This window comes from Macaca thibetana, chromosome 11 (genome assembly GCF_024542745.1).
Source record: "Macaca thibetana thibetana isolate TM-01 chromosome 11, ASM2454274v1, whole genome shotgun sequence".
In the NCBI taxonomy this organism is placed as follows: Eukaryota; Metazoa; Chordata; class Mammalia; order Primates; family Cercopithecidae; genus Macaca; species Macaca thibetana.
This window is the reverse complement of record NC_065588.1, coordinates 93,793,714-93,821,500: the sequence shown is the minus strand read 5'-3', so window position 1 is coordinate 93,821,500 and position 27,787 is coordinate 93,793,714. Positions and strand designations below refer to the sequence as shown.

At 36.3% G+C, this 27,787-nt stretch overlaps 1 long non-coding RNA gene across 9 annotated transcripts in view; it reads right to left on the bottom strand.

The window, feature by feature from the left end:
• LOC126930014 (uncharacterized) overlaps window positions 1-24,413 on the bottom strand; it is a 101,768-nt gene extending 77,355 nt beyond the window's left edge. For 3 of the 9 annotated variants that reach the window (XR_007717432.1, XR_007717426.1, XR_007717431.1), the window contains exons 1-4: window positions 24,118-24,413; window positions 23,695-23,832; window positions 10,497-21,295; window positions 4,328-4,385 (exon numbers count right to left, since the gene is read on the bottom strand). This is a non-coding gene — a long non-coding RNA (uncharacterized LOC126930014). Of the gene's footprint in view, window positions 1-4,327; window positions 4,386-10,496; window positions 23,833-24,117 lie in introns of all 9 variants that reach the window. The other 6 variants (XR_007717424.1, XR_007717429.1, XR_007717428.1 and 3 more) reach the window with 6 other exon arrangements.
• Window positions 24,414-27,787: the final 3,374 nt, after the last annotated feature.

The window sequence follows — 27,787 nt, the reverse complement described above, 5'->3', positions numbered from 1 at the left end:
GAGGATGAGGCTTCCCTAGCAAAGGGAATGGACTGTTGCAGTAACTATGTGGGGAAGTTATATGATGTTCAGACTTTCTATGTTAAGCACAGTGTCAGTCACAGCATTATCTCCAGTATCTTCAACAAACATTATTAGCTGCAGCTGTTTCTGCTGCTACTCAATGCCCCACTCCCTCCACCCCAGCTGCTCGAGGTCCATCAAATGTGTTTTTCAGATTTTCTGAACAAACTACAAAATTATTATTTTCTGTGGCAGTTTCATTTTTCTTTTTGTTGCATGTTTAGGTCTCTTTTAAAGACATTTAGATCTTTTAAGTTTTAGAAAGGATACTCCTTATTTCATATCATATATGAAGTCTAACAAATAATCTCCAAATATCAAATGGAAAGTTTAAAAAAGGTCACATCTACCCAGTGTCTCTCGTTGGCTACTCCATAGACCTGCTGTCATTTCTCATTATCCTTTTCTTATGATTCCACACACAAATCCAACCCAGGTGATTTGGTTCTTAAAGAAATGAATGTGAATTAATTCTGATGATCATAAATTTTAATGAGACAACACTTCAGATGCTCTCAGATGTTCCAAACGCAAAACTTATCTTCTCTGTGGTGAAACTGGAAATTCTTTTCTTAGGAAACCTTGATTGTTTCACCCCTGCTATTTTTTACATAATGAAACAATTTGCATATCAGCAAGGTCAGAGGGGACAGAACTGGAATCTCAGGCTTCTCATCTCCCTGCTGCTCCCACGTCAATGCTACACATTTCTCATTCCCTTTTGTTCATAAGTTTTATAATTTCACAGAATTACAAGTCATATAGCATGACATCAAGCTTGATCTTGTCATTTTGCTTGATTGTGCAAAATTACAGTCGTTCCAGAATGTTGACAGAATTCCTTTCAATATTTTCTGTTCGTTTATTAAGTGGCAATGTCATACTTAAAGAATGATCATTTCTGGGATGACTCATTCAAATCTTTGAAGACTGACATCCCATTAAAAATTCGTTTCTCCCAATCACCCTCTATTCTCTCTGTCTCCAGTACACTCAACATGTCAGAAATAATTATAAGTGGGTTAATATATACAGAAGCCATTTCTCTTTAATATTCCAGAATGAATGAATGTAGTATTGCTGTGTTATCAGCTTTATTCTGGTTGGAAATTTACATTCAGTATCAGTAATATCTCATGAAAAAGTTGAAACCTGCTCTAATGTTTCCAATTTCTCTAGATCAGCCCTACCTTCAGACATCATTTGTTTCTTACAAATAATTATTTAATATTAACGGGAAAGGTCTTTCTTCCTCAAAGATGGCCCCCATCTTCTTTTGCTGCTTTTCATAGGAGGATGTCAAGGTAATGACTTTGCTATGTCACTTATTCACATTAGGGCAGCTTGTTTAAAAACAGATTTCTGATTAGAATTTTTTTTAAAAAGCAGGAGGTGATTATTAAGCCCATTCAGAGTTCTCTCTTATTTCACATTGCCTTTTTAGAGTGGGCACTGCCTGTTGTTTTTATCAGACAAAGGCAGAAAACTTGTTTTGTATCCAAGGTAAATGGAGAATGTCTATACCTGTATTTTTTTTCAAAGCTTACCATTCTTACCTATGGTAAAAGGCTATTACAAAGAGTACTACTCTATCATGGTCTGGCTTGTAGAATAAATAAAGCAGCCTCTACAAAAGGATGCATTCTGTGTACCTCTCTCCAAGTTGATGGAATGCAATGTATTATGGGAAACATTATCCCTTTGCACAGATAATCAGGATTACAAGTTTTCTGGATCTCTGGCTTGTTGGCTGATATTACCTGCTTGGACAAGCTCTAAAAAGAAACACTGCCAGGTGGACCTACGTGTGGAGAGGCCCAAGGCTTGCTGAAACACTCTGACGTAAATGCTAGGAGGGTAGTTTCCAACATGGCTGCGCCTTGATGGAAAAAGTTCTTGACTTGGACATATGGACCTGTGTCTCCTCTTTGTCACTTATTAGCTATGTAGCTTTGAGCAAACCGCTTATGCTTCCTGAGGCTTATTTTATAAAATACTGGTAATAATGCCTTTGGGGGCTCATATAATAATTAATTAATGTATGTGACAATGTTGGCTCATAACAAATTATCAGGCAGATGCTTGGCATTATTTTTCTTAAGTAATTACCTAAAGCTAACAAGCAAGTCAGTCAAGATCATGTATATCAAACAGAAATCTAGAGGAAATGTGTATATAACATAACCACACTTGCTCAAGGAATAGGAATTTCTAGGAATAGGAATTTCTTCTAATGAAATATTACTGTGAGTAAAATTTAATTTTATGTATCTATCATATGGAATAGGAATTTCTTCTAATGGAATATTACCGTGAGTAAAATTTAATTTTATGTATCTATCATATGTATAGGTAACCAATTTTCAGTGAGTGGAAATGCAGTAAAATACTCAAAAACTGCATACAGAGTAGACATAAATTAACACTTTTTAATAATTCAGGAGGCATTTCATTGTCTTATTGTACCTAAGGGTCATAATTATGATTATCAGTGGCTAATTTACCAGATAAATGGATGGAATGCAAATGACTCTATGGTATAACTGAGAATAAATCTTTGGAATTAATCCATGCTATCCATTTTTAATATTCACAGGTCTCTATTTCAAAAATGCAGCATGACTTCAATCATTCTAAGTTATCTGATCTGAGCTTTTTGATGATTTGTATTCTCCTAAGGGGATGTTAACCTCAGCACAAATGTCCACATTCTAACATATCACCAAGCATTTTGCCCAAACATAACGCCTTGTGGGTAGTGTTCAAGGCTGGAAGCCTTCTACATGCCTGACCCTGATCCACCAGGTGTGGAAAGAACAGCAAGAAGTAACTGCTGAAAGGGGAAATAGGGAGGAAATAATAAGCTCTGTGCTGACTAATTGATGAGACTGTCAAAAAGATGAAAGGAATTAAAAGCTAAGGAAGACTCTGTAAATTATATGGCACTAGAAAAGTCTAAGGTATTATTATAATTATTGCTATTAATAGTCTTACTCAGTTTACAATGGAAGAGTTATATATAGCTTGAAAGAGAAGAGCTCTTTTCCAAATGATGATACATTTATTCCTTCATCATCCAATTCTTGCTCTCTCAGCTTATGTCTCAGCCAATGTGAGTGACATGTATAGTCTATCCTTGTTTTCTTCTGTTTTTATCATAGTTTGACACAGTTGAAATAGATGGGAAGATCTTGCAGAGAAAAAGGCTGCAAGCAAATTCTGAAATTTCAAAAATAGCTGTCTCTGAATAGTAAAAAGGTTTCGGCACATAGGAAGCTAAAGATGCTCTTGTTAATATGGCTAAAAGCATGTAGCAATTATTGCAGAATGGTAGAATATTCTAAAAGCTCAGCATCTGCACACTATATCTGTTAGGATGTCATTGTCACAAAAGGCAGATACATGTCAGAATGATCTCCGGTTCTGAGCTTGGCCATCGGAACTGTCTACTTGAAATAAATAAATCTGCATATGTGAGTGAGCGTGCATGTGCAGGCATAGCTCTTATGGTTGTATTGCTATAGACACACCCATTCACACAAAAATATATCACTGTAAGAACTGAGGACATATTTGGCAGAGGGCTATAAAACTCCATCGACAATCATTCATAAATCACTTAAAAGTAGAACTAGATTAATAAAGGTAGATATTCATTTCCCTACCACAAGAAGAGCTATTTCCATCTCCTTAATTAACTAATACAAGTATCTTTAGCGTATAAGCAAAGCACAATCCATAGTGCTTAAAGAAGAAAGAAAGGAATGTATAAAATGGTTATATAAAGGGCAGTACAGTAATAAAGAGAATGAAGGAGGTTTACATTGGCTAGCATGGAATGATACATTATATATATTAGGTCAAAAAGCAACTTGTAGAACGTTAAGTATAATATCGTCCCACTTGGGCTTTACATACACACAAAGACAAGTGTACTTAAAGAAAAAAGTGTACTTAAAGAAAAAAGTGTAAAATGACAAAAATCAATTAATAGTTCTTCTGGGAAAAGAAGTAGAATTGGGGAGGGCGGAGGTACAGTTCCTTTTCACTATTTAAATTTCAATATAGCTATTATTTTTACAATTATTTTTTAAAGAAACGAAGGAGATATACGTCATAGCACCTCCACATAGAGAACACTGAGTGTAATTACAAGCTTTTTTTAATCATCGAGTCTACCAATTTCTGTTGGTCACATTGTTCTGCAAAATAAACATTTTTTAATTGAAGGACATAGCATCTTTTCTGGCTTACGGCCACTTACCCTTCACAAGTACTTCCAAAGCTTCATCCAGGACATTATGCTCATGTTAACCTCAAATCTAAGGAATAGAAAATACTAGTAAATCCATCTTGCTCTCAGCCCACATTCACCACAAAAAGAATGTTCCTTCTTGTTTTTAACTGAACAGATTTAAAGCACTAGAAATAAAAATTGTACCCTACTTTTTAAAAACCTATCTATACATGCTTACACAAAAACCTCCATGAGTAGCTGTTTCGGAACACGGGCTTAGGTGAAAGCACATCCCACTTTCACCATCATCAACCGCGTGGTTCTTTAGCCCTTTATCTGTACAACTAATATGGGAAGCTTTGAAATAACAGAGCACAAAGGGCCAAGAAACTAAAAATTCAAGTCTCATATTTTGTCTACAATATTATCAAACTGACAATAACATACAGTGCCCTAGTCATTCATTCATTCATTTGAAAATATGACTGTCCCATGAGCCATGCACCTGGTCATAGTGAGAGTATAAGACAAATTCTCATCTATTTGCTCCCCTCAAGAAACTTACAGTTGTGTAAGCAGGAACTTCAAAAATAGAAAAAATCTTGGGTGGTGCTTGGCATGAGGGGCCTCTGGGTTCCTCTGCACTAACCACCCCCATAAACAAATAAATAAAAATGTGGAAAAAATCTTAAAGAGTATCAATTTTTTCTAATCTTTGAGAAATTCCTGTATTTGTCTTTGATATAACCTACAATTTTACTTGTGATGGAAGTAAAGCATAAACATTTATTTCCATGATGTCAAAAATCAAAACAAAAAAAATTACTAATGGAAGTAATGAGGAGTAATGGGAAGCTACATGGAGGGCTGGCAAACCATGACCAGTGGCCTAACCCAGGCTGCTGCCTGTTTGTATCAATAAAGTTTATTGGAACACAGTCACACTCTTCTCTTTAGGTATTGTCTCTGACTGCTTTTGAGCTACCACAGAAGAGATGAGTATTCATAATAGACCTCATATTCTCCACAAAAACTAAAATACTCACTAAACTAGCTAAGTAAAAGTTTGCCAATCCCCAAGATGTTAATAAAAACTGGACAATGTACTTAAAACCTGGAATGTACTTTTTGTCTATTTTCCATTTTGTTGTGTGCTTTTGGGAAACTTTGGTTTCCAAAGGGATTCCTTAAGGCATGTATGTTTGTTCCTTCTCTGATATTAGGAGGAACAAAAAGAGACAGTGAATAAACAGTGTTGTAAAACATAGGTTGAGGGAATTTAAATTAAAAATAGAATGACTTTACAATGTTTGTAAATCTGAACTTTGCCACTACATTCATGTTCGTGTTGGCCAAGGGCTGAAATTTTGAGATGGATGTGGAAAGAACAGCCTGAATCAAATGAGTAAGATCACAATGGGGCTTATTTAGTCAGTCTTGGAAATATTTATAATATCATGAGTACTGCCCAAATTTCTGAATGTCCCAACTTTATTCTAAAAAGAATCTGGCCAAAACATTTTTTAAAAATGTTTCAGCTAAATTTTCATAAAACACTTGCACGGATGGAACAATGAAGACTACTGCCAAAGACGCTCCAATTTAATTCTGCCTGGCACATCAGCCAGGCTTGTTTGGCATTTCATTAACAAAAAATAAACCTCACTCTTCTTCCTGAGAAAATAGCATGTGTAGTATTTTTGGGGACAGCAAAGCTCAGCATGCTATTTCTCGATATGAAAAAAATATATCTGAAATGTGGATAAATAAAGCTTTTAAAAGACTTTCTTTGGCATGGTAACTGGCCACCCTGGGAAATCCGTGTTCTTAGTATGTGACTGAATAAAGCTAACATAAAATAGACCTTTAAATGTTTAAAAAATCACAGAGAAAGAAGGTAATAAAATAGTAAGAGGATTGTTCTGGAAACAGAAAACAGATTCTTGTGACACTTTGACACTATGATGCTCCAGGCAAGCCAATAACTTCATCTTCTTTAATTTTAGCCTCTTTTTGGAGTAAAATATACATAAAGTATGGATGTCATAAGAAAAGATAAAAGATACTTGTATCTGTGACTCATTTGCTCTTCCTCAGAAGAAACGAAAGAAAAAAATTAAAAGTTAAAAAAATATATAAATGCATCCTTACATGAACAGCTTCACGACTCAATTATCAGCAGTGGAACAGACAAAGATCATTCCAGTTCTGCGCCAAATTCTTATTCAAGGAAGTCTGAATTTAGTTGAAGAAAATAAGTTGCTAACAGCTATCAATGGACTGAATAGCTCAGGTTAACACAAACTGGATACTGATATAATCAATATAATGACCGGATTATGTATGGGGTATTGATGAGGCTAAGGTTAGCTGGATGGGAGTGGGGACAGGACACATAAGGGAAAGGTTCTTGGAGGAGGTGATACACTTGTGTTGACTGAAGAAAAAGTAGGAGTGGGCCAGGAAAGAAGAGTGAGAAGAGACTTAGAGGCAAAGTAGACAGTATGTGCAAAGAAATAATATGGTTCATGTGTAGAATTCCAAGCTGTTGCATGTAGCTGGAAAGCAAAGTGCAAGACAGGAAATTGTTAGAGATAAGACTAGAAAGAGGGAGGAAGGAGCAGATTTAAGGCTAGAATTTAGCTTAGGAATATTTTGTACTTTATCTGGCAGAGTAGGGAAACACTAGAGGGTTTTAAGCTTGCACACAGCAGGTCTGCTTTGGGTTGTATGTTAGGTGGATTGCATGGTGACAAGGCTAATGGAAGAAAGGTCATTTGTATGGTGCAGATGTCCAAGCAAGAGATGAAACATCAGAAGTAGCAGTAGTTCTCAACTACAACAGTGGTAGTGATTGTGAGCCTTGCAGATGGATTCACAAAATATTTAGCATGAAAAATTAGCAGTTCCCTAATCCCAGCACTTTGGGAGGCTGAGCGGGGCAGACCACGAGGTCAGGAGATCGAAACCATCCTGGCTAACATGGTGAAACCCCGTCTCTATTAAAAACAGAAAAAATTAGCAGGCGTGGTGGTGGGCGCCTGTAGTTCCAGCTACTCAGGAGGCTGAGGCAGGAGAATGGCGTGAACCCGGGAGGCAGAGTTTGCAGTGAGCCGAGATCACGCCACTGCACTCCAACCTGGGTGACAGAGCAAGACTCTGTCTCAAAAAAAAAAAAAAAAAAAAAAGAAAAAAAAAAAAGAAAAGAAAAGAAAAGAAAGAAAAATTAGCAGTTCCTGGTACCGGGTTTGATATGGAAAACAAAAGTGGGCAAAAAAGAGCCAAAAGTGAGTCTTAAGTTTCTAGTTTGGATGAATGAGTGGACAGTGATGCCACAAAATGAGACAGAGAGCATAGAATGGGGAACCAGGTTAAGGAGGATGATGATGAGGTTAGTTTGCACATGTTAGGTTGGAGGGTGCGTGTTGGATATGGCAAACGGTTGGATATTTGAGTCTGAACTGCAGACAAAAGACTGGGCTACAAATAAAATGTCTGAGTAGCTGCAAACCATGACGGTGGATGAGAGTACTGAGGGAAAGTGTACAGGGCAAGAGCAACAGGCTGAGGATGAACCCAGGGGAAGAGGAAGAAGAGAAGTCCAGGAAAGAGGCGAAAAGGCATAATTAGAGGACCACCCAGAGGGTATGGTACGGTGGAAGCCAGGGGAATGGACAACTTTCAGAGGGAGGGAGGTATCAATGGGGTCAAATGCACAGAGAGATCTAGGAAAGAATTATAAAGCCCATTGGATTTAGCAATTCAGGAATTACTGGTTCATCAGTAGTGAGGCAGGAGCAGAAGCCAGATGCTGGAAATTGTAAAACAAAGAAAAGGCTGGACACTGTGGCTCATGCCTATAATCTCAGCACTTTGGGAGGCCAAGGCAGGAGGATCATTCGAGGCCAGTAGTTGTAGAATAGCCTGGGCAACATACAGAGAGCCTCATCTCTACAAAAAATAAAAATAAAAGAATTAGGCAGGTACAGTGGTACGCGTGCCTGTAGTCCTAGCTATTTGGGAGGCTGAGGTGGGAAGACTGCTTGAGCCCAAGAGTTTGAGGCTGCAGTGGGCTATGACTCTGCCACTGCAGTGGGCTATGACTGTGCCAACTAGCAGACAACTACTAGTTGTCTGCTAGGCAACAGAGTGAGACCTTTTCTCAGAAAAAAAAAAAAAAAAAAAAAAAAGGAGAAGGGACAGTACATCATAGTTACAGGAGGTTCATCTGGGTATAAATAGCTTTGAGACTTTCCTGGCTCTGTCACTACCTAGCTGTGTGACCTTAAACAACTCCTTTTTCCGAGTTCAGCCTTCCTTACGACAATAAAATGAGATGCTTCCACTTCATGGTTTCTTCTACCAGAATTTCCAGTTAAGAGAAGACTACAGATAATTTAGTTGTACTTTCTACAATGTAGGAAATTAAATCAAAATACGATTTATAGATACTGAAGCAAATATTGAGTAGTTCTCAGGTCATAAAATTATGGTGTACATCTTAGCAAAGAAATAGCTACTGATAATAATTAGGAACACTAGCTATACAAAGAGCCTGTTCGTTTTCAAATGAAAAGCTCATTTGAATTACACAATATTTTCCTTCCCTTTCAAAGTCCAATACCAAGTGTTTGATGACAAATCAAAGCAGAATTGTTCCAGCCTTAGTACATATGCCACTGTCTCCAAAAGCAAAGTCAGAAAGACAATTTCTGGAGACAAATAATTCATTTCTGTTTCTGCTCTATTCACTAGAAGGATATAACCACAGCTGAGATTCAATCTGACAGTCAGTCATACCAAGTCTATGGATTTCTTTACCACACAGATTGCAATTTCTCCTTGCAGTGTCTCCCTAGACAATGCTGAATAAAATGACCTCAAAGAACTGGCACAGGGGAACTATACAATTAAAAAGTGCTTTTAGCTTTATATAAATTTAAGCAACACATACTTGTGATCCTGAAGATAAAATGGAATAAATCACAGTGCAAAGAAATAACCTTATCCTTCCTCTTCTTCATTCCAGAGACAGAAGAAAAACCATGCAATAAGTATGTTTGGTCCCTTAAAGGTTTGCTGGGATCCTACATATTCTTACTCAGTCCTGCTCTATGAGTAGCTTTTCTATCAGAGAAGCAAAACCTATAACCAGTTGTTTTTAATTTTTTTCTATCCTTTAATGTTTCTGAATCCTCCTCTCCTATAATGTTAAATTGTGCTGATGTTGTTATTTTGTTTTATATAATCTTTTACAACTATTAAATTTATCCTCCTTTTTGGTTTTCACGTTGTAGCTATGGTCTCAGTCCTGGATCTGTTGCACTCTCACCTGGATTATTGTGGCCTTTCCTATCTGGTCTTTTGATTTCTGAAAATTAAGATTCTTCATCTGCCTTTCCATGGCTTCAAGACTTCATAAAAAAGACTATCATCAATACTCAGCAGGACTGCTAGGGTTGCTTCCACTGCTTATCCATGGACCTCACCACATCTACTTCCTCCTTAGGTTTCCACATTGATACTTGATATTGTTGGCTTTCCTAACTTCGAAGCGCATGTGGGCACCTGACTCCGCCCCATCCACTATGTCTCTTAACCCTCCTTAGTCTGCCATGTTATTCTCAGTCAAGTCACCTCCATACCCTCATCATCTAACCATTCCTATTTTATTTCTAAACCTTCCCCTGAAGTGTGTCCTGAGTCTTTAAATCACTTAATCTTCCACCTTCCTTCCCTCAGTAATGCCTGGCTCTAGAATTCCATAAGAAGCCCATCTTTGCTGGCAACTTCTGGAAAGCAAATATCCCTTAGTTGCAATTTCTGAAGTACACACCATTCTTTCCTCCATTCCTTTTTTAATACCCCAAATTACCCTATGATTTGAATATTTTATGTCGTTATGACTTTAGTAGTATTTTCTAATTCCAAATATATTATATCTATATCTCTTTTTTTTAGATCTTCAACCCCTCAAGTGCAGGTATTGTATAACTATAAATCAGCCTTTTGGAGTACTGTCCAGATACCATTTTGAAAATGCAGAAATTTTAATGGTGATAATAAAATAGAAAGTATTATGCAAATTTGCCTATTCTTCCATGAGGACATGAATGAACAAATCATTTTGGAAACCACATAGCTTGGCTCTATCAGTTCCCCAGTGGGCCTTGATAGCACTAAGCCTATTTCTTACCTTGCTCTCTGTCCTGTGGAGCTAATCCAACCATAGACTTGCCTTTGAAGTCCACTGGAACATCATGCATGGGTGAGCTCCAGAGAGCACACAAAAGCAAGAAAAGAAAACTGACATGTTATTCTTAACCAGAGGGACTGTGCTATTTCCGAGTTTCTATACACACTTGGACATCCCACAGACTTCAAGAGCCTGCAGATGAAGCAGGAGAAGAAGTTGAAGTTATCAGTGTCCTGCAAATGGGCAGCAGATGAAGCCACAGTGGAATGAAAGTTTTAAATTCCAAGTAAATCATTCTTTTTTTTATTCTTTATCCAGAGTCATACAATCACAAATATAAAATTCTTTTAGGCTATAAAATGACTCCCTGAGAATGTCAAGTTCTTCTGCAAATGGCATCCACTCTTCATCTAAGGTATAAAAATTGCCTTGTAGACTAGCATTCAATTCCATGCAACAGACATTTATCCAGAATCTTTACTGAAAAGGAGTTGTGCTCATCAAGATGAGAGCACCATCAACATCTTCAAACAGAAAAGCATAAAGCAGCTCTCATAGCATATAGTCCTCCACAGCCACTTAAAAGCACACTCTCAAACAGCATCAGTATGTGATGCAGCAACATGGGTGAAATAGAAATTTCAGCTTTAACACTGCAGTATTAATACTTTAGTATATCTCTAATATATACCCAAGGGCTTAAACTAAATCACATGGGGGAAACTATATTTATTAAGTATATATTTTTGGACCCTGCGCGTCCTTTTCTAAAAACAAATTCTACTGAAATAAGAGAATCAACAAGAGGACCCACTACTTAACAACTATGTATGTTCTTGGGTGTTTTTTTAACCTCTCTAAACCTCTGTATAGTAACTTGTAAAGTGTGAAGGATCATAATGCTTGCCTTTAGTCCATGTGAAAATGATGCCTGACATGTGGGAAATGGTTAAAAAAATTACTAAGGTGGGTATTATAATCCTTATTTTACAGAGGAAGAAACTATGTTTCAAAGATACTAAGCAATTGGTCCAAGGTCGTAGTAGTTCTGGAATTTTAATCTAATTTGGTTTGACTCCAAAGGCTGTACTCTTCCACAAAGGTTGCTGCTTCTCTTATGGTCCCAAAGTGAAAAAGAAAAGACGACATCAGCTGAGATCTTCCAAATACCATCAGACATAGATGCCTATATTCCAATTACCTTCTCTTGAAAGTGTAAGCTCAGATATTAGAATATTCGACCTTCAAAAGCCTTCCAAGGCCCTCAAATCACAGGGTACAAACTCCAAGGTAAAAACGGCTGAAACCACGACTGATCAATATAGCCTAGAAAAATAAACATGCACCTGAGAAGTAGAAACTCACTGATTACTGACAAGATATGAATTCACCAGAGGTGCAAGAAAATAACTTCGTGCTGCTGGACATTGACTGATGCAGCGCTGCAATTCAGATTTCAAGTTTAAATATTTCAAGATGAAAGCTAAGGAGATGTATTTGTTTTCGGAAGCAACATTACTCAAAATATGTTGGCTACATTATTGGAGAAAAGACAGAAGGCAATGAGCAATTTATGCCAAAGTTACATTATTATGAATGAGTACACTGGAGATGAACCAAAGAGGTGTACCATCTCCTAACAGTAAGTATGCCTACTCTCAAGCATATTTACTTTAGAAGGACGACACTAAAATTAAATTGGAAGAAGACATTGGACATTATGATCATTATGATCCAGCAAGTGAAAGTGAAACTGGGAATAGCTGAATCTGCAATTCAATAAAAACAATTTTTTCCACATATTTTCTTTCAACTCTTCTGATTTCTAAATTTAACCATATACCATATTTTCTCAATATTATAATCCTTTGGCCTTCTCAAGGTTTTTTGTTTTGTTTTGTTTTGTTTTTTTTTTGGCTTCTTTTTTCTTCAAATTGTGTGAGTCTTAATGTGTATTTTTAAAGGTGGGTCAGATATACTCTCTCTAAATACCTAATCTTCAAGCTCTAAATCACCCAGAGGAAAATGAGGGTGGTGGAAAGGAGAAGAAATTCCACCGAAGAATTTCTCGACCACATCTTTTACATTGCATGGAGTTCAAAGGTGTCTCCTGCAAATGGCTATCAAAATGAAATACAGCTCAGAGCAGACAGCAGTGAGAGGAGTTCCTTATTTGGGAGCACCAAAGGCATTCACAAGTCACAGGGAGAAGTTGTGTAGCACCTCTGCTGTCATTATCTGTTTAGACAAGTGGATGGCGAAACTTGCTTCCCAAAGACACTGAGAATTGAGAGTGGCTGCATCCAGGAGTGGGTCTCATTAAGCAGCCTTCTTTCTGATTTTCTCCATGATGTGTCTAGTATAAGTCCCTTCACATAATAGGATCTCCAGGAAAATTGGTCCTTTGCTACATCCTCTCCCTGCCCCCAATAAAAGGGCATCTGTCTTCCACAGCTCACAGAATACCATACACTGTCAATAAGAAATATCTGCTAGGAATGTGTACTTTTTAAGCCAATTCTTCCCTTCCCTGGGCAGAGAAGCCAGAAATAGTCAAGGCTCTTTTCTCTACATCTACAAAACACAAACTCCACTAGAGAAAAGAAGAGAATAATTAAGTCATTATTAGGCTTTGCTTTTCAACACACAGGTAACTAAGGGCAAAAATGTCAAGGTTTTTAAAGTGAAGTTTTCCAATTCTTTTTGGCCTGCTAATCTTTGGCTTTCCTGGAAAATGGTAATGAACATGCATACAAAGTTGTTTTTCCTTAAAATCGTAAACTTTCATATTTGAGATAGAAAGCGAGAATTGAACCAATACCAAAGCTCTTTGCTTAATGTTATATTTTGTTTGAAATAGTGTTTTTATCTATGTGGGTAAATGGTATAATATATCTGCCAGAGAATGAAGCTATGGGCAGGGCTTTACACATCCTGAGATGTGAAAGACAGCTTTGAAAAGTTTTCCATCACATAGAATGTGTTAGCCTATCTTCTCAAGATAGTGAGGAAGTTGACAAATTTCAGAAGATAGGCATAAGCAATGATGTAAACTATTTTTAAAATATTTCAATTTACATTCATGTCCAAACTTTGGAAGACTATTGCAAAGTTAAATAAGGGCACCAATAAATCCACTAAGCCCCCAGTCTTTGATACACATACACGTATTTTACTATAAACCTTCAATAAAGAAAAATATTTGTAATTTTTAGACAGTTGAATTAATCACTAACAGGATGACGTAGTTACTTTTTTTAAGTTTTTATGAAATGAAAGCCTTATGTTTTTGCTGATGAAATCAATTGAAAATTCTAAAATCCATTTCCAAGAATTAGCCTTTATTCTGAATATTCTCATTATTCTCACAACAAATAATCTGAACCTATATTCTGAGCCTGAAAGTTATATTTGATGGTTAATACTGCTTTCTACCTGTGCAGAAATAGCTTTTCCCTTCACACTACTAAAGTATGATTGCTAACAGTAATTTCATTATATTATTCAATTAGTTCTTCAAGGTTTTCTTTTCTCTCCAATTCTACTACAGTTGACGAGAGAGCGGTTATATTTTCTCCTTTTATAAAATCCTTCACAGTGCCATTAGCAACATTGTTCAGATGAGATAATTAGGGAAAAAAACCAATTGAATGATTGAGTGAATGAATGATTGAAAATCTTTCCAAAGTTATAATAATAATTGTAATTATTGGGGTCAAAGAGAAACCATTTTAGTCTGAAAGATTATACACTATACCGACTTTTACCCAATTTGGAATGAAAAATTAAATTTCCAAACCATGTAGAAATTCTGAACTCTTTGAAATATTTTGTTTTGTGGGAAAGAACCAGAAATTCTTTGCCATATGTACCCATCTATCTTACTGTAGTTACCCAACCGAAAGATAAAATAATACTACGAAAGAGATAATTGACTGGAGGAGTTTAAAATGCTTATAAATATTAGAGATCCAATCAGTAAGTAACTGAGTGAATTGTCATGGACTGGACTGCATCGCCCTGAATCAGCAGGATTCAAGTGAGGACTACTCGACTCTGGATTCGGATCTTCCTAGCACTTTAAAAACATCAGGTTTAAAATAAAATAGATCTGAGTCTTTAAGGTGATCCGCCTGGTTATACTGGCATTCTGCACTATACCATATTCTTACTTGTCAAACTGTTTCCCTGGATTGAATATAAGCACAACATCTGATGAGAGTCAATGTATGTCTCCTATTTCCATTACATAAGTATATACCTTCTAGATGACTTCCTCACCACTTGAAAGTTACACCATTCTCAATATTTTTTAAAATTAAAATTAAAAGCTGCTAACACAAAACTATTTCTGTAAATGTCACCAAATGGAATTTCTTTTAAAGATCAACAGCATCATCATACAACATGCCTAAAAATGGAATGGTATTATTCGTGCGTCACTTACAGCCTTTCACATATTAAGTCCGCAGCCAACTAACAAAACAGAGGACTCCAGGAGCTTTTTAAAAAAATCTTTTAACCAAAGTGAGCTATGAATTTAGCATAAAAGTATCTTCTTTATGCTTGTATGTTCAAATTAACATGCAATGTCCCCAAATTTGCATAATATGAATTCAAGAGGAAGCCAAAGGATTTATCTTCACAGTGACAAAACAAGCCGTTAATACAGAGGAAGAAAATCTTCAACCAACTCAACTGATGGAGACTGTACGAGAAAACTGGCTGATTAAATATTTCCCTTTCCAACTGCATGTTGTGTGTTCTTGTGGCAAATCACAGAGGCTAAATATCGTTCTCCATTTGCTACTCTCATTGTGCACCCAGGTGGCAGCGAGATACCAACAATTACACACTGTAGCTAAGTGCCAAGGTTCATGTCGGAAATTAGTGTCAAAATGAAAGCACCATAGAAAGTTAGGGTTAAAGGGGAGCCCAGCTCATCCTCTGCATTTTACCAACGTCAACACAGCATGTGATAAGCATTTGGAGCACAGTTCGTTTCTGGAACTCTCATGGACTGTTCAGCTACTACTACTACAAGACAGACTGTGGAAATATCTCTTGTTTCTTAAAAGCAGGACAACTCAAAGCCTTATGGCCAAAGCTTTATGCTCACTTGTCTCCACTAGCAGGTAGGAATTCTCAAAAACGGGGCTGCTTCAGCAGGGTCCTCCCATATAAGTTCATTCACTGGTTTAAGAAGCAACTTTTCTAGCTTGCTTCACCCAGGAAAATTAGCACATGCTACACATTATATTATGCAAAAGTAATGCCTCCTTGAAGGAAGCCCTATCTATGTTTATATCTATGTACATTAATCTGGCTCTTACAGCCAGTAAAACAGCCTTACAGCAGAGGTCAGATGTAGTAGTTGATTTTTTTAAATATCCACATGGATTTTCCTATAAAGTAAAATTTCTATCTTAATAACTTGGTTGGAGTGTTCATAAAAATACAGACACATATCTCTCTTAAGATTTCAAGGCTACACCTTTGCATATAATCAAGCAAAAAAATATAATAAAATTAACCACAAGTACTGTTTATTGATACAGGAGATTTGCACTAGGAGTTTGAATGTTGAATTTGGCTTTTATTGAAAATAAAAACCCAACATGAGGTATTAGGTAATAAACCTTTATGATGGTTAAGGAAATGGCTCTTTTTTGAGGAGTGGTGGGTGGTCAGCAACTTTTATGGTACTGAAATATGTCCCAGGAAATAGAAAAATAATCATTTACAGTGTAAAACAGCAAAATCAACTTAGGGTTAACAGCATTGTAGGCCTGAATTGTGATGGAAAACACACAAACACAACACAATTGCACTTTTCCTTAGAAACACCAGAATGTCCATTCTATATCAAATGTATTAATATAGATAAAAGTGACAATCTATTCCAGGAAGAATCAAAAATGTATTGCATATATTAATATGTTCCTTAATGATATCTCTAACCCTAATATAAATATTTAAAGACATTTAAAGGCCTTAGGATATGATTTTAGGAGTATTATTTTCTCCTTCCCTGTAAGCTTTCCTCCATTGTCATTCTCTTCCTCCTCACTCCCCTTCTCCTCTTTTCCTGGCCCAAAACATGTATGAACTGCATACCCTATGTGAGCACTATGCTAGGCAGTGGGGGCTCTTACTTCCTAGTCTTCAGGTCCTATCTTTTTAATAGTCTTTTCTTATTTCACTGCTAGGTCCCTGAACTCTTAGCCAGTATGTCAGTTGGGCACACCTACAAACATAGACATGGTTAAAAAAAAAAATGTGGAGGATCATCTCGCCTTGAATAATCTTAGTTGTTACAAGTGCCATGTGTCAAATAATCAATGCAGATAAAAGAATTTGGGGATTTTATTTCTAAGACACGCTTCCTCAGAGCCAGGGGCTTTGACACGGACATTGAAGGTTGGAAGTCTTTGAGAAGGCAGTGGCAGAATTATTTCAGGTGCAGGAATGGCCAGAGAAAATGCAAGACAAACTTTGTGGGGGCAATGAGCAAATCAGCCATACAGTGTAGAACATCCCTATTTAGAAATAGACAATGATACAGTTGGAAAGAAAGACTGAAGCCAAATAGTATAAGATCTAAAAAGGTTTGACATTTTAAAATTGTATCCTGTTGGCTCTGGGGAATCCCTGAATGCCGAAGAAAATAACATAATAAAAGTGTCAAGGTAGTTATGAGGCACCTGTATTCTCAGGGCATTGACTTAGGCAATAAAGTACAGGGTTTGAAAGCCTGTTCTAGCCATTGCTTTATTCTGAACATCTTGAACAAGCCTAGGACATTGTAGAGGCTCAATAATATGTGTTGAATATCAAGAAAAATTAATAGCACCGGAAGGACCTAGATTTTAAGTCATCTCAGCTGCTTGTTAGCTCTGTGACCTTGAAGAAGTTATTTAACTTCTCAAAACCTCAGTTTCTTCATCTACAAGCAGGAGTAATGATGCTACCATTCTCATAAAGTGATTGAGAAGATTAAATTAGAAAATGAAGGTAAAGGGCTTAGCACACTGTGTGACATATAGAAGGTAAATGTTAGCCATTGATAATTAGAATTAGAAATCCCTTAAAATAATATAGGAAGCCTTGGAAGGAAGCATAAAAACAATAAAACCAATTTAGTGTCTGCTGCAGAGTGGTACTGAATAATAAGGAAAATGGGATAAATTTAGACTTTCTAAATACATATCAATAAGATAACTTCTTGAAGCACATTCTGAGTGTTTTACTAATATCTTCTTCTAAATTGGTGTATATATATATTTTATATACACACACACACACACACACACACACACACACACACTCTGGTTTCACTTCAGATTGTATAAATCTTTCCCTTTTTACTAAATTGGTATATATGCCTAGAATATATCTTAAGCCATTTAAAGAGTAGAAAAGAGAAATATACACTCCAAAATAATATGGATTGTGATGTGTGATTCACTGATGATGTATAAATCACTAGTAAGATTCCCATAATCTACAAAAGCAGGAAAATATATAAAATACTGAATTAATGGTGACAAATCAAGATCCACAAGAATAGTGTCTGGCACATGGTAGGCACTGAATAAACATTTGATGAATGAGTAAGGGAATAAATGAATGCTTTCTAAATCCATATGGGAGGAGATTTTTAAAATAATTCATTTGACTTCCATGTTTCCAATTTCTAGCAAACTGAATTCTTCAAATATTTTCTGGAAATTCTGCATGTTTTAAGATCTCTACAGTAAACTATGTTAAAACACTTGAGATTGTGATAATTAACTACAAATCATATGTTCCTGACCACTGTGTGTTACCTTGTCTCTCTCTAAGGAAAACTATTAGCCTACTAGTATACTTCAGTAACTGCATTTGAACTACGAACTCAATTGTCAGAAAAACACAGGACATTCACAGACTTATAAATCACAAGCATGCTGTGCTTAAATAATGTCAAGTAACATAAAAGGCATGAATGCATGGCTTAGAGATATTAGTAAGGATGCAAAAAGGTTTTGTACAATATACAGTATAGTATTATAGGATCATAAAGTCTAGCAACTTTAGAAGGATTAAGGGACATAACGAGCCTATATAGCCCTTCTCTTGGAAAAGAGATTATAAACACAGTTAAGCAAATACAATGCTCACATTTTAAAATCTGAATAAATTATTAGTGAGTCCTAGAGTGTGTAATTAAGCTTTCTAGGATAACTTTTTTCTTAAATCATTCTGCTAGCATTTAAGCAACAGCTATCCAACTGATAGCGAAACAAATGAAAATTTGCTGTTGGATTACAAAGATGATTACATACAAAACCTGTAGATAAAGCTTTACCACGTATCCTTGCCAACAGGTAGAACAGTAACTTGGAGTGATATTTTTACTAGCTATCTAAGAGGGCCCCTCCCTGACAGTGCATTCTGTATAATAAATTTCCTAGATGATGCTCTGTTTTGTGGAAAATAAACCAAGATAGCTGAAGAAAAGATTTTATTGAATTGCACAAATAACCGGCTACTACTAAGAAAATCCATATCCTAATATCAATCCCGTGGACATACCAAAGCCAACTCTTTTAGCACTTCATACACAATTTCTAATGAACCAAGTTTTAGCCTTTCCCCCACCTCACCCAAATTCAGGCAAATGGGTAGATAAATAGCTTCACAGTCAATACACCTTTCTAGGTGACAGATAAGAATAATAGCACAGCACAAAGACAAAGGCAGAATTATAGTAGGCAGAAAGGAATTATAAGTAAGTATTATAATAGCTGATCTGTAATAGTGGTATTTGAAAAGGAACATAATGACAAAAAGAAAGCAAACTTGGAGAAATGTAGTAAACATATCAGGAGAGAATAATGTAATCAGATCCCAGAGCTTAATTTTACTTCTATAAAAAATTACACTAATGGTGTGTTAATTCAGCAGTATTATATTCTGACTAATTATTTACTATAATCAAGTTAAATTGTATAAAAATTTGTCTAATTAGCATTTAGAACAAAGCAGTCTGGAAGCTATTGGCTTTGTGTAACTTGCACAGAAAAATTGATGTAAGGATTTCATTTTGACTTACATGAAAATTGATCTAATATGTCATAACTTTAGCTCCCAAAAGATTTGATTCTTTAAAAGCTATGTGATTAACTTTACTTATGTGTACATCTCCTGAAAGAATTGAGGTGCAAAGATGTTCCTGGTAACATTAGCTGTAATCTTATTAAGTTTATATCTCTGCACTTACCTATTTAATAAAGATAACTATAACAACAGCATATTTACATACTTTTTTATTTCTTAATCCAATTTTAAAATTTAAAGTATATATGACATCTGGCAAACAAAGTAAAACTAAGCAAAGTAAAATCACTCAGCATTTATTCCTTCTTTCCTTTTTCTTTTCTCAGCTTTCTCTGACTTGCATGCCTCTTTGTTTTTTCTCCTTAAACTACAAACTATCGTATCAAATATTCTTCCCTTTAAGACACTCCTAATTCTCCTAAGGAAGTGTCGAATTAAAGTAGGCGCAATCTGGAAATACTCACTGTTTTATCTCAAGAGTTCAATGCAATTGCTTCATCTGAGATAAATGCATGAAGGCTTTTCTGAAATAACTTTTACATAAGGATAAAATGATTTCTATACAAGAAACAATTACCAGCCAACATTATTATCACCACAAAATTGTAAGCTAGAATGAGCAATAAAAACATTGTATTTGGAACAAGATATTAGAGAATAGCTATTAAAACATTTTACTCAATTTCTATTACACCTTAAAATGAAAGTCATCAAAATGTCATTACAGGCCTTTTCCCCAGATTCTTCAGAGAGTGAATTTAATCATTTCAGGAAATTGAGCACTATCCACCATTCACTTAAATCCTTTGAAATAACAGCAAAGCAAAACACAATGTGAAATTTATAAGACACTTTATATTAAAATGTGTTCATATACATACATAGATACATACTGAGGAGTACTTGTCTCTGAATACCTAAAATTAATTCTTGGGAAATTAACCACTTATATAAAATATTACCTTCAAGAGGACTTGAAGTAAGAAACCCAAGTAAAGGAGCCTCAAGTTGAGCTCTATAAAATCCCAGAGTTAATAAAGCACTAACACATCAGGGTTTTTTTTTAATATCTTCAAAAATCAATTATTTGGAAATTACTTCAAGCCACAATTATTACTTGTATACCGAAGCATGGAACTTTTGCTGCTGCTCTACTAAAGAAAGCTAAACATTGGTTGAATAAGTGCGATTACAATAATATAGGCATGGTTATTGGCTCCTTTAGAAAACTGGTACTTCATAAAGAATTTTCAAGCCAGAAGAGACCTTTTGACATCACCTTTTGACATAACCCTGGTTCTTAATTTACTAGTTCTAGAAATAAAATCCACATAACATAAGTATTAATTTTATTGATCTCCAAAATGATCATTTTCTCTAAAGAAATGAAAAGCTGCTTATTTTCAAGGCTGAAGGGAAACATAGGGAGCACCTGATTGCATTTTATCACCAAAGTTAGCCAATCTTCAGAAAATGACTAACAATCAAATTTTCTAAGCTCTTCTCTTTAAACCTTTAATGTTAAAAAAAAGTCAAATTTTAAATAATTATATTTAGAGAGCAGTTTTCTAATGCTACTGGCAAGAAGTAGAGGAAATGTTTTGAAAATTGCACTTTTAAAAATGTTGAATGTTTACCTTTTGATTTGAGGAGGATGTCACTTCTCATGGAACCCATTTTCCTGAAGATATTCAGCGCTGGCCGATTTAGAATAAAACTATTAGCATATTACTTAATAAAAAATAAAAATAAAAAACTTTACTACAAAGCCACAATCTCACTCGGAAGGAAGCTGATGGTGCTTATAAGCAATAAATGCCTTTCCTGATACCTATTTTGTCATCACCATCTTATTAGCAGAGTGCATGTTTTCTGCAGCATCCATCAATTAGCCGTTTTTAAGGAAACGGGAAATGTATCAGGGCTCACCTGCTAAGCAAGGCTGTATACTCCATAGCCTCTTAATCACCACGGCTCCTTTCTAACAAGGTTCTAGAAGACAAGGAAGCCTAGAGACCATTAAGTAGCACACCAGCAGAATATTCCCAGGAGTCACCAATATTGGATACAACTTTCCCCCAAAGAACCAGCCTGCGACTGAAGGCGACAGAGCCGCCCATAGCAGAGCCACAGCACATCTGCCAGCTTGTGCCTTAGCGCTTGGCAATTGCAAAGCAGAGCCCAATACCATCAGACAAACTACTCCTGACTTCTTACTCCCCCAGCAGAATCCAGGCACTTGGAGAGAGCCTGATGGTTTCACAGGCACCCCAACTAGAGAGAAGGTAAGGAAATGGAAGGCTCACCCTTTCATAGTCAATCCACCTAGAGCTGCATCATCCGAATCACAAATGAAATGCTAATGTACAAGAAAATGAATGCCAATTTCCTCCACTTTGCTCCAAGTTTCAGTGGCCCCTCCACAATAAAAGATAGCTGTTTGTGGAGGCTGCCTTGTTCCATACCATTAACTCGGAACAAAACATATTTTTAGTGGGACAGCAGTGTTTACTTGTAAGAACTGATGAATTGCTCGGCACCATTTATCACTTGCAGACAAAGACGTTCAGCCACAATTTTGGACATAAATCAAGGTACATGCTCCTCAATAAAAAAAAAGACTGCTAAGTCCCCAAAACCACGGAGATTGAGGTCAGACTGGCCGTAGCAACCACGAACAGGACTTGGGCCTCCAGAAGGACCTAGCAACCGATAAATGAGTTCAGATCTCTTTTCATCTCCACTGGTGTGAAAGCCAAAATTAAAAAGATTAGATCACCCTGCACCCATTACAAAAGGCGCCACAATGAAAAAGTCATTTCCAGCCTTTGAATCACATCAAATAAATAACATTCATCCCTGCTATAATGAACAACTTTCAAAGTAAATTGAATCTCCATAGTACTGCTTTCCCTGGCTGAACAGTATTTACATAACAATATATCACAGGAAGCTCCGAATGGGTCTTATAAATGGGGACCTGGGGATAAAAAACATCTTTAGCCCCGATTACTGTATATTCAGACTGCTTTTCGGTCCCCCTCATTTAAACAATGTGTTGTATCAGGAACATAAACAATGTTTTTAAATTGTGGGAAATGAAAGTTTTTGGTACATTTTCAAATGTCTGCACTCATCCCAATAGATCCCCTTTTGTGGGGCACTGAAACATAAAAATCACTTAACCTCCTAAATCGATGTCCTGGACTCATTTTTGTGACAAAGAATTCTCATCTATGTGTACACTTGCTTCTTTGTTCATGCCAGCAATGTTTCACCCTAAATATCTGCTGAGTTTCTTTGTATCACTTAAAATGAAAACACATTTGCAGATTTCTTTTTAGCGTGCGACTCATTCATTGTTTCTTATTTCCTCGAAAGTATAAGATATTCTCCATTGCCATAACAATAATGTCTATTAAGTTTTAGTAATATGTCTACACAAAGTGTTCATCCTCTACAGTCTAATTTTGAGTCAATTTTTCCTCGTCACTAAAAAAAAAAAAAAACCGACTAATTTCCAAAAACATAGAGGTTTCTATAAACTATTGTACATTTCATATATATTTCAAATGGAGTATATTCCAAATAAGACAGTTAAATCTATGTTGAAAACACACCATCATAATCTTATCTTTTTATGGCAGCTCACGTAGATATTACTATTTGAACTCCACAGGGACTCTCATTAATTTTTGAAACTCTCTGACCTCAGTACAGTTGAGTGTAAAAATAATTACAAATTAAGAATGAAAGAGCATCCCTTGAATTCTGCATGGCCATATGCTGCTCTACGTTGCACAAAACATTGCTAACTATCATCAAACAGAATTTTTTTCCAGATATAAATTTAAACAGCATGCTGAATATCACCAGACAGACACAAAAAGCAGCTCACCCTTCCACTCAGCTCCGCTCACACTTCACCTCCGACGATTCCAGTAACACAAAGCCCCGAGAACACAGGTTTGCAGGCAAGTGACAGCACAGATGATACCCTCACAAAAATATTTTCCTATCCAGAGTCGCTTTCTATCTCAATGTTGCAGACACAAAGTGCAGAAATACAAGAATCAGGGCGTAAATGTTTTCTTACCTAAAACTTGTCTGAAGGACGGTCTTGTTATTGTAGTCACCTCCGGTGCCCCCTCTCGCCATCGCGGAAATCGGCTCCACTATATGTACTGCTCTGTGCCTCAGTTACAGCTGTGACACTCATCTGCCTGCACAGAACCTATGAGGGGAAATGAGAGAAAGAGAGAGAGAGGATTTGCGCTTGTGTATATGTGTGCTTGAGTGTGTGTGTGTGCGCGTCCCTGTGTGTGTGTGTGTTTGAGAGAGAGAGAGAGAGAGAGAGAGAGAGAGAGAGAGAGACTGCTGACTTGAGACTAAGAACCTAAAACCTCCAGCCAAGTCAAGCCTGAACAAAAATGATCAAAGCTCTGTCCTTCATCAAGAGAGTAGACAGATATTTTGTTCTCCTCCACTGAAAAGTGGGACTGTCATTGGGGATTCTCACCAGGAAAGTGCAGACAGCGGCAGACCTTCTGCAGAGTGCTAGTGCTGCCCAGCAGTCCGTGCGGAATACAGGTACCTATTGTTCCAGAGACAGATATGTAGCCAGCCAGTCAGACTCTGACAGATCTCAGCAAACCAGCGAGCCTGCCTTCATTTTAACTCCTTATTTACTAGTGCTTTTTGGTCAAATGCAAGGTCTTCTCATCACCCCTGAGAAATAAATGGAGATGATACAGATAAACTCACAGCAGAAACTAATCCTGTATCTTTTACAAAGAGGGACTTTTTTGCTATTGAAACGCTGAATTTGATGCAAATATCTTATTTTTCTGGGAAGAAATGAAGCATTAGGTTACATGAGCAAGACTTAGCAAGTATAGGAAAACCTTGATATTCAAGATGAACAGTGCAGCCGATTTAAAAAGAGAGAAATAAGGGTTGCTCAAAACATCCCAAGTGCAAATATATATACTCCAACACAAACAGGGCGAATAAAGCCAAGGGGTCCTATCCTTTTGCAAAGGGGTGTGGCACATTGAAAACCTGCAAAAAAAAAAAAAAAAAAAAAAAAAAAAAAGCCACCCCAGTAGACCTATTTCCCTAGAGGCTAGAGTCTTTGGCGTCTCTTTTTTAGATCCCACTGCTTTCTCAAGCACCCCAAAACACCTCCCACCCACAGTACTGCTCCAGTGTCTGAATTATACCTAAGGCAGTGAAACAAAATTAGGGAAGGTCAGAGAAAAATAACTTACTCTACATTCTCCCCGATGGATTCTGAAACCCAGAAGGTACATTTGATTCTTTAAATTCCTGGACCTTAATAGATTCCAGTAGGTTTAAAGAAGACAAAATACCTTGCATTTGATTGTTTAGCAATACTAGAACACAAGGAATAGAAAAACGAAAAGTAGCTTGTCATTTAGTTAAAATAAGAGATGGAACTCTCCTTCCCCAGAAGACTTTATATACAAGCTCTTTGAATTCTTTTTGAATAAACATTAATTCTCATTAATTGCTACCATTCACCCAAGAAACATATTCTGATATAGTAGGTGTGCTGCATAGTGTAGAAAATGGTTATGAAACTCCTTTGTAAAATCCACACTCAGGCATCACTTAACAAAGCCAGAGGGTAAATCCTCAGTGCAATAGGGGGAGGTTTAGCCATGCATGGCTGTTAATGGTAATGAGACGTGTAGAACATATCTGCGCACTGCCAAACAGCTTCTTCTAAATATCTAGTGTTTGTATTCTTTATTTTTTAGAAAGAAATTAATAAGAGATTGCATGATGTTTCAAAACTCCGCACGCACAAAAATAACAACCTAGAAAATACAGTTACCTCCTTTCACATTGTCTCTTGTCCTAATCCCAGCATTTTAAAAACATTTTAGGTCATGCTAATTTAGCTAGGACTGAGCAATTAATATAGCCTTTAGAAATGCTTTCAGAAGTCAAAATTGCTTAACTTGGTGACTTCTGAAAAAGCTGCCTTGTGGTTTCTACTCAGGGAGAGCTTCTATTATGTTCAGAAGGGAAAGGACGTCAAAAGACTGCCTGAATGACGAGAAAAGTATACGGGGTTTCTGACTAAACTCATCATAACCTATAAGCCAAGAACAAAACAAGAGAATCTTGTAGTCTGCTTCTTCTAAGTGGCGTGAACTGATGATTTTCAAGCCCATTTTAAAGAACATGTATATCTTTGTAAGGTCAAAGGACAACCTTATTTCACATTACTATCTTAAGAGCAAAATAGCAGAAGCCCATTCAGTGAAAGAAAGTAGGATAGATTATGGGTAGGTACACATATAGAACAGAGCTGAATCACAGTGGAGGTGACAGCTTCCATGCAAGGCCCCCATGACTGACTAACGTTGCAGTTTGAAAGAGGCATCTAAGCGCTCACTCCTAAGCATGTGATAAGACTTAGGTGTAAGTACATTTAATTAGAGCATTACCCAGGACCTATCCAGATGTTATTACCTTTTATGTTTTTTTTTTTTTTCCTTTTGATCTCTTTATCACACTTCTGTTGTCTTCAGAAAGCCAAGCTTGGTAAGCCAAACAAATTTTAAATATTCAGCTCTTAACATGTTTGAATACAGACAGTTCTCACAGTCAGCGTCCATTATTTTCTAGAGGTGTATACAGAGGATTATCACCATTAATGAGAATCATGGGCACATGTAAATAAAACACAGAGACACCATAAAGAGTGTAGATATGTGTGTGTGTATAAAGAAGTATCATACTTGTGCAAAATACATGTTATATGCTTCATGAATATGCAAAAGCATCATTTCTTTCTCAATAAAATTTTTTGTGAAGTCCCTACTAAAATATCTGTCCCTAGAACACCCCTGAGGTCCATTATATAGCTCTGAGTTTATAATTCACACTTCAGTCCCTAATTTGCCAAATAATTCATGTCAAGCAAGAGTCCAACATGAAATGTCAACTGTTTCTTGAAAGAAAACAAACCATAACTATTGCATGTTCTAGGATTTTAAGAAATAAACATTTGAGGATTAGAGGCACCACTCACTAATAGTAGTAAGGGACAGGCTAATGCTCCTGAGAGTCCATTGGGTATCTATCCCTTTTCATCCACATCACTTGATTTGAGAGACTTGAAATTAGGTTTCCCAGAGAAAAAAATGTGAAAGGAAAACAGAATCTCTTCTTTATATTACAGAATGTTCCAATTTTTATAATATTCCCCAGGACATGCTCCAGCCACATTCTGTTATTCATTCACACAGTAAACTTCATGCTGACATAACTTCTGAGAGAATCTCTGGGAATGCTAAAAGTAACCAAACTCTACCAAAGTTAAAAATCATCTCTCCACCAAATTAAACATTATCTAAGTTTCTCCATGCAGTTATTAAATACATAGAAGATCACCTCTGTGCATAATCTACAAATGGCTTAGATTACATATTAAAATTCTAATTAAAAGTCTTCATCTTATCTCAGTTGGCCAATTTGAGATTAGAGAGCAAATACAGGTTTGGCATGAAAGCTCACGCGGAATCAAGATTTCTGATGATCGCAACTTAGAAATTAGTGGCAGTGTTACAGAGTATTGCTAATAGAAATAAAATATTCCAAAACTATGAACAACTTCTGAGATCCTCCTTAGATGGTGAGTATAGAGTGACATGAAGAGATTCCCTGGTAACTTCTATTCCATAGGAATGTACTTGTTTGAGAGTTGGAGAAAGACATGAGAGATGAAATTTCTGCGAGTGTGAGAGGAAATTATGCCTATTATTACATTCGAAATTGAAATATTGAAAAATTCGATCATGTAATTTGACTGACTAGAAAACATATTATGCAATACAAACTAAGGCTTTTCAATATTTAAGATCCAGGTTAGAAGAAACATCAGATTTCCACTTAATCCATAACTAAGTGAAAACAGTATTTCTGAGAATGATGTTCTAAAAAGTCATGGAACATTTAATGGAAAATATTAGGAATTACTTCATACTATCTACGTGCTTACAACATTTTATAGTATGACCATTTGATAATTAGCCGAAGGAAAGATATGTGTTTTCCCTAACAATCCTCTCACTGCAAAGCAATAACACATTTTACAAAGTCTACCTCATCACTTCCTGATATACAGTTTAAATTAGATAAATTTTTTTCAGAAA